Source organism: Anomaloglossus baeobatrachus, chromosome 11 (genome assembly GCF_048569485.1).
Source record: "Anomaloglossus baeobatrachus isolate aAnoBae1 chromosome 11, aAnoBae1.hap1, whole genome shotgun sequence".
Lineage (NCBI taxonomy): Eukaryota > Metazoa > Chordata > Amphibia > Anura > Aromobatidae > Anomaloglossus > Anomaloglossus baeobatrachus.
The window spans coordinates 179,020,965-179,035,661 of NC_134363.1; the positions used below are offsets into that span (position 1 = coordinate 179,020,965).

The 14,697-nt window shown below is 40.1% G+C and overlaps 1 pseudogene; it reads left to right on the forward strand.

Moving 5' to 3' along the window:
• The first annotated feature begins 369 nt into the window (after window positions 1-369).
• Window positions 370-7,670, forward strand: LOC142256272 (nicotinamide N-methyltransferase-like; annotated as a pseudogene).
• The last annotated feature ends 7,027 nt before the right edge of the window (window positions 7,671-14,697 follow it).

Consider the following 14,697-nt stretch of genomic DNA (forward strand, 5'->3'; position numbering starts at 1 on the left):
TACAGAAAGGTGTTTCTTATTGCTTATCTCCAAAAACATACCAAAAAATGTTACATAGAGAATTTTGGAACGTTACTATAACACCCAAAAGTTGCGTTAATGACAAAATATAATATTTTACTGTTTTTTTAATTATAAAATGCAAATTGAATCATTTTGTGTAATCCTGAAGACTGAATATTTGTAGGGTTAAGCATTCTGTTTGTTCTTGTTTATTTATGCTTTCACATTTAAAGCTTAAATCACAATGTAAATGTAGGATCACGAGACTCTATGAATAAACATAAGAACTTGTGATATAAGTAACTATAACCCATAGTAACATGTTTTATCAATTAATTCCTGGTGATTATATAAAGACCTCAAGCATCGGTGTAGAAGCAGTCACCTGTCTGTGATACAATACTAGACAATGGATCCCAGCACCTATAAGCTCTACCATGTGAATGACTTTGATTCCAGGCAACATTTGGAGGATTACATGGCTAATGACCCTGATAGTGCCTTTGAAGATGATTCCATAATATTTCCTATTGAACTTCTTACAAAAATCTTTACAGAGGGTATGTATCCTAATTGTTTTCTTTAGATGGTTTGAACTAGATACAAATTAGTGAAACCGGATTGTTAGTGGTTTAGGAGATCAGAAGGGGAAAGAACACTGTCTGACTCATATCAAGAAAGGGAGGTAGAGCAGACAGACATCCTATTAATATGAATGATCGGAGTGTAACGCTTAAAGAAGAGCTCCAGCACAGTGTCACAATTTCTCTGTGCAGAGCATCTTGCCTTTGGAGATGCTCTGCTGCACATTCCTGTGTTACTAGCTAGCAGTTAGTTTGACAGCTCAGGATTCCATTTTGGTGCTGATTACTCAGGTGTTCCACTTTCCTGGTAATTGCTCAGGCCTCTTTACTTGCCCAGGCCATCACCAGTTGTATTTTCTGGTTCTGCAATTGTGCTGTTGGTTTGTGTCTCTGTTCTGATCTTTGCTCTCTGTTCTGATATTTGCTCTCTGACCCCGGACAGTTATTTGACTCCTCTCTTCCCGTTCCCTGTTCCTGTCGTAACCTTCTGACTGTTTGACCACGGACCATTACCTGACTATGTCTCTGCTTTCCCTCTGAACCTATTAAGTGCTCTCCTGAACTTCTAACCCTCGGATATTACCCTGATTATACCTCTGTTTTCTCCTTGTGTTTATATGTGTCCTCCTGTTGACAGACCCTGGCTTTCTTGAGTACACTCCTGCCCACACTCCCTGTAAGCAGGGCTAGCATCAAAATAAGTTATTAATAAATTAATAAATAATTATGGCGAGCAGAGGCATGGATAGGGGTTCAGCACAGTTATTTCGGGGACCAAAACATATCTGAGTGGTCACGAAACATAAATAACCATGTTTATAACTACATTACCGCACCCTAATCCTAGTGGCTTCAGAAAAAAAATAACTTTTCCGAGACCAAGATGGATATTAATGCCCCACAGTGACCATTTACTGAAAGTTACCAGGTTTGCAAAACAATACACAATACATATATATATATATATCCTAAGCCCTCTCACATCCTGTTACAATATCCTGAGTTCATGCACATATAGTTATAATGTCCCTTAACCCCCCCCATGATATTATTTACGCCCCCTGAGACCTCACCCAAAAAGTACGAAAATTACAAAATAAACCAAACAAACACAATTCATATACTTACAGTCCCTGAGACAGTATGATGGAATGTAAAGAACGCCATGCAATATGATGGCCCTTATACCTTCCAAGCACGTTATGATGACGCCCTCATTAAATTCCTCCATATAAAATGATGACTCATAGCCCCCACAAAGCATGTTGTTCCAAGTGTTGCTACCATTTTCTAAGGGTGTTTCTAATAAGTGCTTGATCCTTCCTGACCTTTCCTTTTGTAGTACTTTGGCCTAAGAGAGGCATGTGTTAAAGAAAAGTTTAGTGTCCCAAAATTGAAATATAGCTTAATTTTATAAGTATAGTCTACATAGAAGTATTGCAGAAAATACCATGATTCTCCGAAAATAAGACAGGGTCTTATATTATTTCTTGCACCGAAAGATGGACTAGGGCTTACTATCAGGGAACAAAAACAAATCAACATCTATCTATCTATCTATCTATCCCTCTATCTATCTATCTAGCTATCCCTCCCACTATCCCTCTATCTATCTAGCAATTCTAGTCACGCATACCAGTCTATATCCTTTTCAACTCTTTTCGACTCCTACAATTAAGAGACCTTTGGTCACATGACTGTGAAGTCATCAAAGGTCCTTAAACAATCTAAACCTCAGAATAAACTTTGGGGTCCCTAATAGAGTGGGGGCCCTGAGTAACTGCACAGTTTGACTCCCTCTAACACTGACCCTGACTGTAGCTAGGGCTTATTTTTGGAGTAGGCCTATATTTCAAGCATACTCCAAAAATCCTGTAAAATCATGCTAAGGCTTGTTTTCCGGTAAGTCTTATTTTTTGGGAAAACACAGTACTTTAAATAATTAATCAAGCATCAGAAGGAATCCGGCACTAGTAAGATTCCATCTGCTAGTTGAAACAGCAAAGCTGGAAAGCTGAGATGGAGACACAGATATTCGGCGGTGCCATGACCAAACAGGTAATCAATTCAGGCTTATAGAGGAAACATAAAGAACGGTGTCACTCACCCGGTAGGTTGTAAAAACAGTCCTTTGTTTCATCAAGTGCAACTGGTGCGGTACAGTGTGGAAGAAGAATGTGGAAAACGACGGGATGACGGCTGCCATTTCGCGCAGGTGTTTGCACTTCTACGGGTCCTGACCAAATATCTGCCCGAAACGGCAGCCTCTGTCCCATCGCTCTCCACATCCTTCCTCCACACTGTACGGCTCCAGTTTTACTTGATCAAATAAAGGTCGGTTGGGTGAGTGCCGTCCGTTCTCTATGTTTTCTCTATAAGCCTGAATTTAAATAATGTTTGCACACATGTAAGCATATACAGTTAGGTCCAGAAATATTTGGACAGTGACACAATTTTCGCGAGTTGGGCTCTGCATGCCACCACATTGGATTTGAAATGAAATCTCTACAACAGAATTCAAGTGCAGATTGTAACGTTTAATTTGAAGGTTTGAACAAAAATATCTGATAGAAATTGTAGGAATTGTACACATTTCTTTACAAACACTCCACATTTTAGGAGGTCAAAAGTAATTGGACAAATAAACCAAACCCAAACAAATTTTTTTTATTTTCAATATTTTGTTGCGAATCCTTTGGAGGCAATCACTGCCTTAACTCTGGAACCCATGGACATCACCAAACGCTGGGTTTCCTCCTTCTTAATGCTTTGCCAGGCCTTTACAGCCGCAGCCTTCAGGTCTTGCTTGTTTGTGGGTCTTTCCGTCTTAAGTCTGGATTTGAGCAAGTGAAATACATGCTCAATTGGGTTAAGATCTGGTGATTGACTTGGCCATTGCAGAATGTTCCACTTTTTTGCACTCATGAACTCCTGGGTAGCTTTGGCTGTATGCTTGGGGTCATTGTCCATCTGTACTATGAAGCGCCGTCCGATCAACTTTGCGGCATTTGGCTGAATCTGGGCTGAAAGTATATCCCGGTACACTTCAGAATTCATCCGGCTACTCTTGTCTGCTGTTATGTCATCAATAAACACAAGTGACCCAGTGCCATTGAAAGCCATGCATGCCCATGCCATCACGTTGCCTCCACCATGTTTTACAGAGGATGTGGTGTGCCTTGGATCATGTGCCGTTCCCTTTCTTCTCCAAACTTTTTTCTTCCCATCATTCTGGTACAGGTTGATCTTGGTCTCATCTGTCCATAGAATACTTTTCCAGAACTGAGCTGGCTTCATGAGGTGTTTTTCAGCAAATTTAACTATGGCCTGTCTATTTTTGGAATTGATGAATGGTTTGCATCTAGATGTGAACCCTTTGTATTTACTTTCATGGAGTCTTCTCTTTACTGTTGACTTAGAGACAGATACACCTACTTCACTGAGAGTGTTCTGGGCTTCAGTTGATGTTGTGAACGGGTTCTTCTTCACCAAAGAAAGTATGCGGCGATCATCCACCATTGTTGTCATCCGTGGACGCCCAGTCCTTTTTGAGTTCCCAAGCTCACCAGTCAATTGCTTTTTCCTCAGAATGTACCCGACTGTTGATTTTGCTACTCCAAGCATGTCTGCTATCTCTCTGATGGATTTTTTCTTTTTTTTCAGCCTCAGGATGTCTGCTTCACCTTAATTGAGAGTTCCTTAGGCCGCATGTTGTCTGGTCACAGCAACAGCTTCCAAATGCAAAACCACACACCTGTAATCAACCCCAGACCTTTTAACTACTTCATTGATTACAGGTTAACGAGGGAGACGCCTTCAGAGTTAATTGCAGCCCTTAGAGTCCCTTGTCCAATTACTTTTAGTCCCTTGAAAAAGAGGAGGCTATGCATTACAGAGCTATGATTCCTAAACCCTTTCTCCGATTTGGATGTGAAAACTCTCATATTGCAGCTGGGAGTGTGCACTTTCAGCCCATATTATATATATAATTGTATGTCTGAACATGTTTTTGTAAACAGCTAAAATAACAAAACTTGTGTCACTGTCCAAATATTTCTGGACCTAAGTGTATGTTTCCACTCTATTGGTACTATTCGCTTGCCATCAACTAGTGACACAAACATCATCAACATAGACATGCTGCTGCAAGTTCACACAGTCTTCAAAGTGTAACGGTATTTTCTGGAGAACTTGCAGATGCAACATGCAGAATTTTGAAGAATTTGATAAAAAAAAAAACAAAAACAGTAAGTGATGATTCTGCTCATAATTTGCTGTAACAGAAATGTTGGTCAATCCTGTTCTCGTGACTTTTCCATCAATATTTATGCATGTTTCAATGAAAAAAAAATAAATTTTGATTTTTGTTTTCTGCAGGTCATGTTAAAGGAGACTTCTTGATTGATCTCACTCATGGTTCCATGGTTCATCATTTGTTTGCAGCCTGTGAGTTTTTCAAGCACATCATTGTGCTGAAGGCCAGGGAAAGATGCATCATGGAGCTGAAGAGATGGGTGGACTCACGAACAGGAGCATTTGATTGGGGACATGTCACAGAACTTTTTGTAGACATAGGTGAAACCAGGTGATGTACTATCCAAAAATGAGAACTTACTCTCATTATTTCTACATTAAAAAATATATGACTGCAGTCTTAACGTAATATCATGTGTTTTCTGTCTACCTTATGTTACAATGATAGTCCGTTCAAAATGAAATTATAAATATTAGTAGAAAAGTCTACTGTGATGCTACTACTTATGGATAGTATAGACAGAAGGGAAGTCAGACAACCCGGGTTCAGGAAAGTACTGGACATGACAGGACACAGGGAGTAAGCAGAAACACAGTCAAGTCACAGGCCGAGGATCAGAATTCCAGGAAAGTACATATTAGGTTCAGGGAGCAGACAGAGACGTGGTCAAGTAATGGTCCAAGGTAAGAAGCCAGGACTTAACGATAAGAACAGGGAGCGGGCAGAGAAGAATCGATCAACAGTTCAGGGTCAAGAAACTTAGATAAGAACACAAACACAAGGCAAGAGCACAACTGCAGAACCAGAGAGTATGACTGGTGAGGTTCTGGGAGAGCATGCTCAGGAATGAAACTGAACAATTACCAGGAAGGTGGAACACCTGACTAATCAGCACTTCCCAGAACCTGCATGGAATCATGTGCTGTCAAACAACTTGTAGACTAGTGCTCAAAGAAACACAGCAGAGCATCTCCAAATGCAAAATGCTCTGCACAAAGGAAACATGTCCCTGCTGGCTATGTAGTTCAGGAAGGCGCAGCAAAATATCACTTGTGTACAAGATGCCCTGCAAAGTGGGATCATGACATCTATATTTGTCATCTCAGATCAAAATTCTCAATGGTGGTAGCTCTAGAATAAATGTGGTATGCTATAAGATGGAGGAGAGAGAGGGATGTAGACCTGCTGCTCCCAGGACCAGGCTTTCCCCAGATGGGCAAGAATAAGTGCCTACCCAGTGTTCACCAGAGCCTCAGATGGGGAGGATGGACTTGTCTGATGATAGGCACTAGGTACCACTCCAGGGCAGCTCCTGGTTGATGTGCTCAACCAAGGCACTGGTCAGCGCATGACTGGAGGAAGAGAACTGCTCTGGACCAGACCTCAATCAGAGGTCAATAAAACTTTCACACTCCTTATCTATGAACTGCTGCAATATTTACTGCCACAACAGTTTGTTCCCTTGCCATGCTGATAGTTCTGCTTCACATAACTTGTCTTATTTACTGCTCCATTATATGTCCTGTTGTGTATAAATATGTTACTCTTCAGATTTTGTTTGATACTGAGCCTGATGAAGAGACCTGAAGCACACATCGTTGTGAGTGACAGCGAGAGAGCGACGAACTGAAGAGAGCAGTGAGCAGGGAGCCGGTGTCTGGCAGCTGCGGTAAGCTGTAACAACGGTAAACATCGGGTAACCAAGAAGCCCTTTCCTTGGTTACCCAATATTTACCTTAGTTACTAGCGTCTACCGCTCTCACGCTACCAGTGCCGGCTCCCTGCTCCCTGCATACGTAGCTGGAGTACACATCGGGTAATTAACCCGATGTGTACTCTGGCTAGGAGTGCAGGGCGCCAGCGCTATGCAGTGTGCTTTCACGCTGCCAGTGCCGGCTCCCTGCACACGTAGATGGAGTGCACATCGGGTAATTAACCCGATGTGTACTCTGGCTAAGAGTGCAGGGAACAGGGAGCTGGCACTGGCAGCGTGAGAGCGGCGGACGCTAGTAACTAAGGTAAATATCGGGTAACCAAGAGAAGTGCTTTCCTTGGTTACCCGATATTTACCTTAGTTATGCTTCCACGCGTCTCTGCTAGCTGGGGGCTGGTCACTGGTTGCTAGTGAGATCTGCTTGTTTGACAGCTCACCAGCGACCATGTAACGATGCAGCAGCGATCCTGATAAGGTCAGATTGCTGGTTGTGATCGCTGCTGCATCGCTATGTGTGACACCACCTTAAGCTCCAATGCTATCCTATTCAATATTGACTATGGGACAATCACTTTCATCACTTTTTGCTCACTTCTTTCAGAGATCTGTTACAAGACAAAGAAGGAAAAGTGCGATCGGCCCTTCAACATGTTCTGAAATGTGACCTCAAGAAAGAAGATATGATGGATCCAATTGTTTTACCGGCAGCAGATTGTGTCCTCATAAAGTTATCAGCAAAGACCAAGATGATTACATGAGATATCTCACGAAGTTCTCAAGGTTGCTGAAACCTGGAGGACACATTATATTACTTGGGGCTTTAAACTTAACATATTACACAATCGGGAAACACAAGTTCCATGGTTTCAATTATGATGAAGATTTTGTCAGGAAAGCTCTGGTTGAAGAAGGTTTTATTATTGACCGCTGTGAGGTTAAGAAGAGAACGGGTGTGAGTGACCTCACTGACTATACGGGAATGATATTCATTGCAGCTCACAAAGAGTCATAGGTCTGAAATGATACAGGATAAGTCTCTATGTGAAGTGTTATATGTATAGCTTTAATCCTAATAATATCCTTAATCTGTGTCTAGTGCATGAAAGAAGTGTGTACAATAAAGAACAATTATATTTTTATAAAGTGTTTTGTACCAATATCCCTGGGGAAATATAATTTATACGGTGCCAAATATTGATGAAGGTTCATTCCCACTTGCGTCCTTCATGAAGGGGTTGGATGTATTATACAGTCATATGAAAAAGTTTGAGCACCCCTATTAATGTTAACCTTTTTTCTTTATAACAATTTGGGTTTTTGCTATTTCAGTTTCATATATCTAATAACTGATGGACTGAGTAATATTTCTGGTTGGAAATGAGGTTTATTGTACTAACAGAAAATGTGCAATCCGCATTTAAACAAAATTTGACCAGTGCAAAAGTATGGGCACCCTTATCAATTTCTTGATTTGAACACTCTCCTAACTACTTTTTACTGACTTACTGAAGCACTAAATTGGTTTTGTAACCTCATTGAGCTTTGAACTTCATAGGCAGGTGTATCCAATCATGAGAAAAGGTATTTAAGGTGGCCACTTGCAAGTTGTTCTCCTATTTGAATCTCCTATGAAGAGTGGCATCATGGGCTCCTCAAAACAACTCTCAAATGATCTGAAAACCAAGATTATTCAACATAGTTGTTCAGGGGAAGGTACAAAAAGCTGTCTCAGAGATTTAAACTGTCAGTTTCCACTGTGAGGAACATAGTAAGGAAATGGAAGAACACAGGTACAGTTCTTGTTAAGCCCAGAAGTGGCAGGCCAAGAAAAATATCAGAAAGGCAGAGAAGAAGAATGGTGAGAACAGTCAGGGACAATCCACAGACCACCTCCAAAGACCTGCAGCATCATCTTGCTGCAGATGGTGTCAATGTGCATTGGTCAATAATACAGTGCACGTTGCACAAGGAGAAGCTGTATGGGAGAGTGATGCAAAAGAAGCCGTTTCTGCAAGCACGCCACAAACAGAGTTGCCTGAGGTATGCACATTTGGACAAGCCAGTTGCATTTTGGAAGAAGGTCCTGTGGACTGATGAAACAAAGATTGAGTTGTTTGGTCATACAAAAAGGCGTTATGAAGGAAAAACAAGTGATCCAGCTCAACTGGGGCAAAGTCCGGCATGCAGGGATAACACTCTGGCAGTGCAAGGGTCCAGTAGAAGAAAGAAAAATCCAGCTTCCGGCGTAGTAGTAAAACTGATGCAATTTTATTAGAGGACGTAAAAATTAATGCGATGACAAAAATAGGGAGCCCATATGCGGCGTGAGGCTACGCGTTTCGAACGCTGCCTGCATTCTTTGTCAAGCCTGAGTGAACATGTCTTGCTCACAAGCATTTAAACTCACTCCTACCAATGGGAGGATTGTGTTTAATCAGAAAGCACATGTGCCAGCATGGGGTAGATAACATACAAAACAACAATACAAAAATTCAACACTAAGTGAACAGGTTTTTTTATATATATATATATATATATATATATACAGAAAAGATTTTTGATATTAAAATTCCACATAAAAAAGAAAAAAACAAAAAAAAAACAAAACAAAAAAAAAACCAAAACTCGATCATCCGAAATGTACATGTGAACATTATCTACCAAGATTTAATAAGATTTAATAATGAAACATGACATCTCGTCTCAGATTAAGACCATTGGGTATTCTAGTTCCCAAATGAAATATCCAAAAAGCCTCACGTGTGAGAACCTGATGTTGGATATCACCACCACGAGGAGAGATTTTAACTTTTTCTAAACCAAAAACACGCAGGGAGTCAGTATTGCAATTGTGATGTGAAATAAAATGTCTGGATGCCGATGAGAGATTTCTGGCTGGAATAACGGTGCCCTTAGAATTATAAATATCCCGGATATGTTCATTAAAACGCACCTTGAGTTTTCTCACTGTACAACCAATATAAAGTAGGTTGCAGCTGGTGCACTTAATGCAGTAAACCACATTGGTGGTATTACAATTAATGTACCTCGAAATGGAATATGTGACAGTCTCACCAGTATTTAAAAATGAGCTACAAGGTAAGGCAAATTCACATGTGCGGCAGCGTGAGGTGCCGCACCTAAAAAATCCCTTGTGTTCAAGCCAGGTGGAAACAGGTTTATTTTTTACAAAAAAACTGGGTGAAAGAATGTTGCCCAGTGAAGGTGCTTTTTTAGCAACCACACTGCAACCAGATTGCAGTATGGTTGCAAGAACAGGGTCTTCATTTAAAACGGGTAAATACCGTTTAATAATATTTTTGATGTGATTAAATTGTGTGCTGTATTGTAAAGATAGCACTCTTTTGTTATGCAATTTCATATTATTCTTATTATTTTTACATTCAGAGTTTTTATTTGAAAAATCTATCAATTGATCACGTTTTTTATTTTCTACTATCTTGCGTGCTCTCTGAAGTGTCCAGGATGGATAACCCCTTGCACTTAATCTGGATTCAGCTGACCTGACTTCATTGTTATATACAGAAAAGGTTCAAAAAGGCGTTATGCATGGAGGCAAAAAAACACAGCATTCCAAGAAAAGCACTTGCTACCCACAGTAAAATTTGGTGGAGGTTCCTTGATGCTTTGGGGCTGTGTGGCCAATGCCGGCACCGGGAATCTTGTTAAAGTTGAGGGTCACATGGATTCAACTCAGTATCAGCAGATTCTCAACAATAATGTGCAATAATCAGTGACGAAGTTGAAGTTACGCAGGGGATGGATATTTCAGCAAGACAATGATCCAAGACACCGCTCCAAATCTACTCAGGCATTCATGCAGGGGAACAATTACAATGTTCTGGAATGGCCATCCCAGTCCCCAGACCTGAATATCATTGAACATCTGTGGGATGATTTGAAGCGTGCTGTCCATGCTCGGCGACCATCAAACTTAACTGAACTGGAATTGTTTTGTAAATAGGAATGGTAAAATCTACCTTCATCCAGGATCCAGGAACTCATTAAAAGCTACAGGAAGTGACTAGAGGCTGTTATTTTTGCAAAAGGAGGATCTACAAAATATTAATGTCACTTTTATGTTGAGGTGCCCATACTTTTGCACCGGTCAAATTTTGTTTAAATGCGGATTGCACATTTTCTGTTAGTACAATAAACCTCATTTCAATCCAGAAATATTACTCAGTCCATCATTAGATTAATGAAACTGAAATAGCTGTTGCAAAAACCCAAATTGTTATAAAGAAAAAAGGTTAACATTAATAGGGGTGCCCAAACTTTTTCATATGACTGTAAGTGCACATGATAAAGCCGCTATAAGGCAACAGATGTCCGATTTACCTATAGCTCATATTACTATTAAAAAAATAAATAGCAACATTATGCATGCGTCATGTAATATAACTGAAAATCATGAATATTTTTAGGTATATCACATACTAATAATTCAAATATATGATTCAATGATCGCAATACAATAGTGTTTTGGTTTCTGGGGTTATTTAGGAAGCTGATTTAGAAAGTGGAGCTAGATAGAACGTATCAGCTCTAATTTGTTAGATATGTTTGAATTTTAAAAATTTGAGTCCGATTTTTAAAGGATCTCTGCTGCAGAGTCTTGGAAAATATAAATGTCCAAAAACATCAATCAGTGATTTTTGTAAACGTAAAGATAGTCAATTTTCTTTTTGGTCAACCAAGTGGCTACACAAAAATATACTTGCTTTTTACACCTTTCAGATAGTAGAGCCAAACATGAACAAAAAAAGATTGGCCTCCGAGGGAATATATGGTGCGCGGAAGACAAAATGTAATATATGAACCTTTGGTTATGTGACGTCTGCCCCAGACCACAGACTCAGGATGAATTTCACAGACAGACTAGAAGCTAGCCGCCCACTCAGCAGGATTCCCGAAACCCTGGAGTTACAACAAGGTCCAAGAGATCGCTGCCTATGAAAGGATGCAATGCCATACAGGCCTCAGCACGCCAACACCTCCTTAATCCTGGAACCTTTACTACAGCGACTTTTTGAAAAAGACCCAGATGGTTCGAAACGTCAGTGACAAGTCGCTTATCACTATCAAAAATATTTTTTGTATATACCACAAATAAATTCTACTATTGCATGAACTTTTAGAGAGTGCAGTGAATTATTAAGTTGTTATGGAAGGCAGCAATGCAGAGAAGAATGGTCGTCATGCAGGGTCAAAACCAGGAGGTACAAAAAGAGACAAAATCAACAGGCAAGAGTGTAGTCAGGAAATCAGGCTAAGGTCGAACCAGAGAGGGCAGCAAAGTACAAAACACTGCAGGCAGGAGAGTTGTCAGTGAACGGGCAGAGGTCAAAAACACAGGGATCAAAGTTCAAGAACAGGGTGTGAACCAGAGACACAGCTGTATACTGCAAGACTATATCTGGTGGCGACCAACAGACAGAAGGAGGAATTAAAAGGGTGGGGTGCTTTCCCATTGGCTGTGGCTGAAATGTGATAACTTCAGCTCGAAGGCACACGACACCACAGTCAGCCAGTACTGCAGGTCCCAGCGAAACCCAGTTTAGTGGATGGGAGGAGCCTGCACCCATCAGAGCCACTGGTACTGACTCCTCCCCTATCACCAGCACTGTCCACAGCAAAGGTTAATAAATCTGAACATTTAAGAAAGTAAAAGTGAGTTTTTCCCTTTCTTAGGAAAATATCTCTGGGTGTAAAATTATTGGGCAAGATTGTGGAAAATGTAAATTTGCCATCCTTTTTGATTTTTTCATCTGTTAAAGTGTGAATAATAAGCAAACAATTAAAAAATGACAAAAATACATTTAAAAAAATATATCAATAACCAATGTAGTGATATAGCCACCCATTTTTTCAATTGTAGTCTATGGAGACTGTTTCTTAATCTGTTGACAATCCACTTTTTTTGGACTCCAGACATTGCTAAGAGCGGTGATGGTTCTCCTTCACAGTAAATCTCCCATTTTTTTAAAAAAAAACAACACAAGTTATTAATAATATTTGGGTCAGATGAGGAAGGGGTTTGGTCATTAATCTTTCATCTTAAAGACATTTACAATGGATACTTTGATGCTGTGGTGGAGAATTGTCCTGCAGAAAAATCATTGTTTTGTTAAAAGATGCAGACTTTTTCCGGTTTCTTGATGCATCACATTTTAAAGACTATATAAAAGTGACCAAAATCAGACTAAATCACTCTAGATTTTTGGCAACCATGTGCTTTCGATGGCCATCTGACAGCCTATTGGGTGGGGAGTAATCAAAGAAAAGGAATGGTCTAATTTGTTGTTATTTAGTAAAGCATTTTTCTTAAGTGTCAACATTTTTATCAAACTCCATTCATTACCTGCAGTGCCTTGAAAAAGTATTCATACCCCGTGAACTTTTCCTCATTTTTTCACATTTCAACCAAAAACTTAAATGTGTTTTATTGAGATTTTATCTGATATACAATATTAAGTAGCAAGTATTTGTGGAGTGTTAAGGAAATTATACATCATATTCTAAATATTTGAAAAATAAAATCTGAAAATTGTGAGGTGCACCACCCACCACCGAGTCAACACTTTGTAGGACTACCATTCTCTGCAATTACTGTTGTAGGTCTTTTCAGCAATGGCGCTACCAGCATTGCTAGAAATAGAGGCTGAAACGTTTGCCCCTTAATTTTTGCAAAATAGCTGTAGCTCAGTGAGATTGGATGGAGGCTTCTGTGAATGGTTATTTCAAGTCTGAGGTTATAACAAGGCTTCCACAAGCTGACTTTGCTATAGCCATTCCCCTTTGCACTTTCCAGAGGAGTGCTAGCTTTCACCCTTTATCTTCTATACAGAAAACTTGACTTACACAAGGTCCACTGTGTTATATCCACAGAATAACTGCTGGGCTGATGCAGTGAGCTGGCAGAGCAGGGTCATCGAACTTGGTCAAAACCAAAAAGGGTCTCACTGGACAAAATCAGAAAACAAGGATGAGGTCAGAACAGTGCAGAGGTCAAAACCAGGACATTGGACACAGAGTCAGAGTAGTAATTTGGAAGTAAACAGTTGGAAAATTAGTGAAGCAACATTACTGTAGCAGCCACTGCTACTCCACAGCCACACATGTCCTGCTGCTCCATCATATTCCAAACTACACTGCTGCTGTGAACCCCACCATGCATGTATTATTTTTATTTCACTGCCTTCAACTCGACCTTGAGCCATGGTGACTTGATGTATGAAGGCTCTGTAGGAAAATTGATATATGACCTAATGACCATCTGTGACCTAGTCTCCCGGTACTTACCTTCTCTGCTCCCCTCTCATCTCCTATTCCCACCACCACATCCAAGACTTCTCTTGTGCCTCTCCCATACTCTGGTATGCTCTACCACAACATATCAGACTCTTGCCCACCCTGACAAAAGCTTCAAAAGGAACCCGAAGACCCACCTCTGCCGACAAGCATACAGCCTGCCATAACCCTCAGTTTGCTATGACACCGCACGACCATCTCTACCCTCACCTACTGTATCCTCACCCAACCCTTGTAGACTGTGAGCCCTTGAAGGCTGGGTCCTCTACCTGTCTGTGTCCTGTACCTGTCTGTGATATGATTTGGTTATGATTATTGTACTTGTCCATACTATGTATAACTTTTCACATGCAAAGTAACATTGAATAAATGGCACTATAATAATATGTAATACTAATAATAATAATCTTATGAAGCCTAGATAAGTCCACCAGGGACTTCTCTGCCATTTTCTTGATAAAATAAATACAACAAAAAAAATGATTTGAGCAAATTTACTGAAATTCACATAATGCTAGGGGAGGGGGATTTTATCTGCATCAAATTTTATTAGATGCAAATTAAAAGAGCCAGTTGGGTTTTAAAAAAAATCACCTATTTACCTCTGATTAAGCCTTTCCATACCTGTACTGATTCTGCAGGTCCTTTGATAGGCTATTCAATTTCCTGTTTTCTATAATGTCTTCCTTTCAGCCTTGTCATCTATTTAGTAGATGTTATGTCAAGATATGGGGCACATCATTGATTTCATGGAATATCATGAGATAGAGTACACAATACTAATGTTCTACTTGCCCCTTGTGACA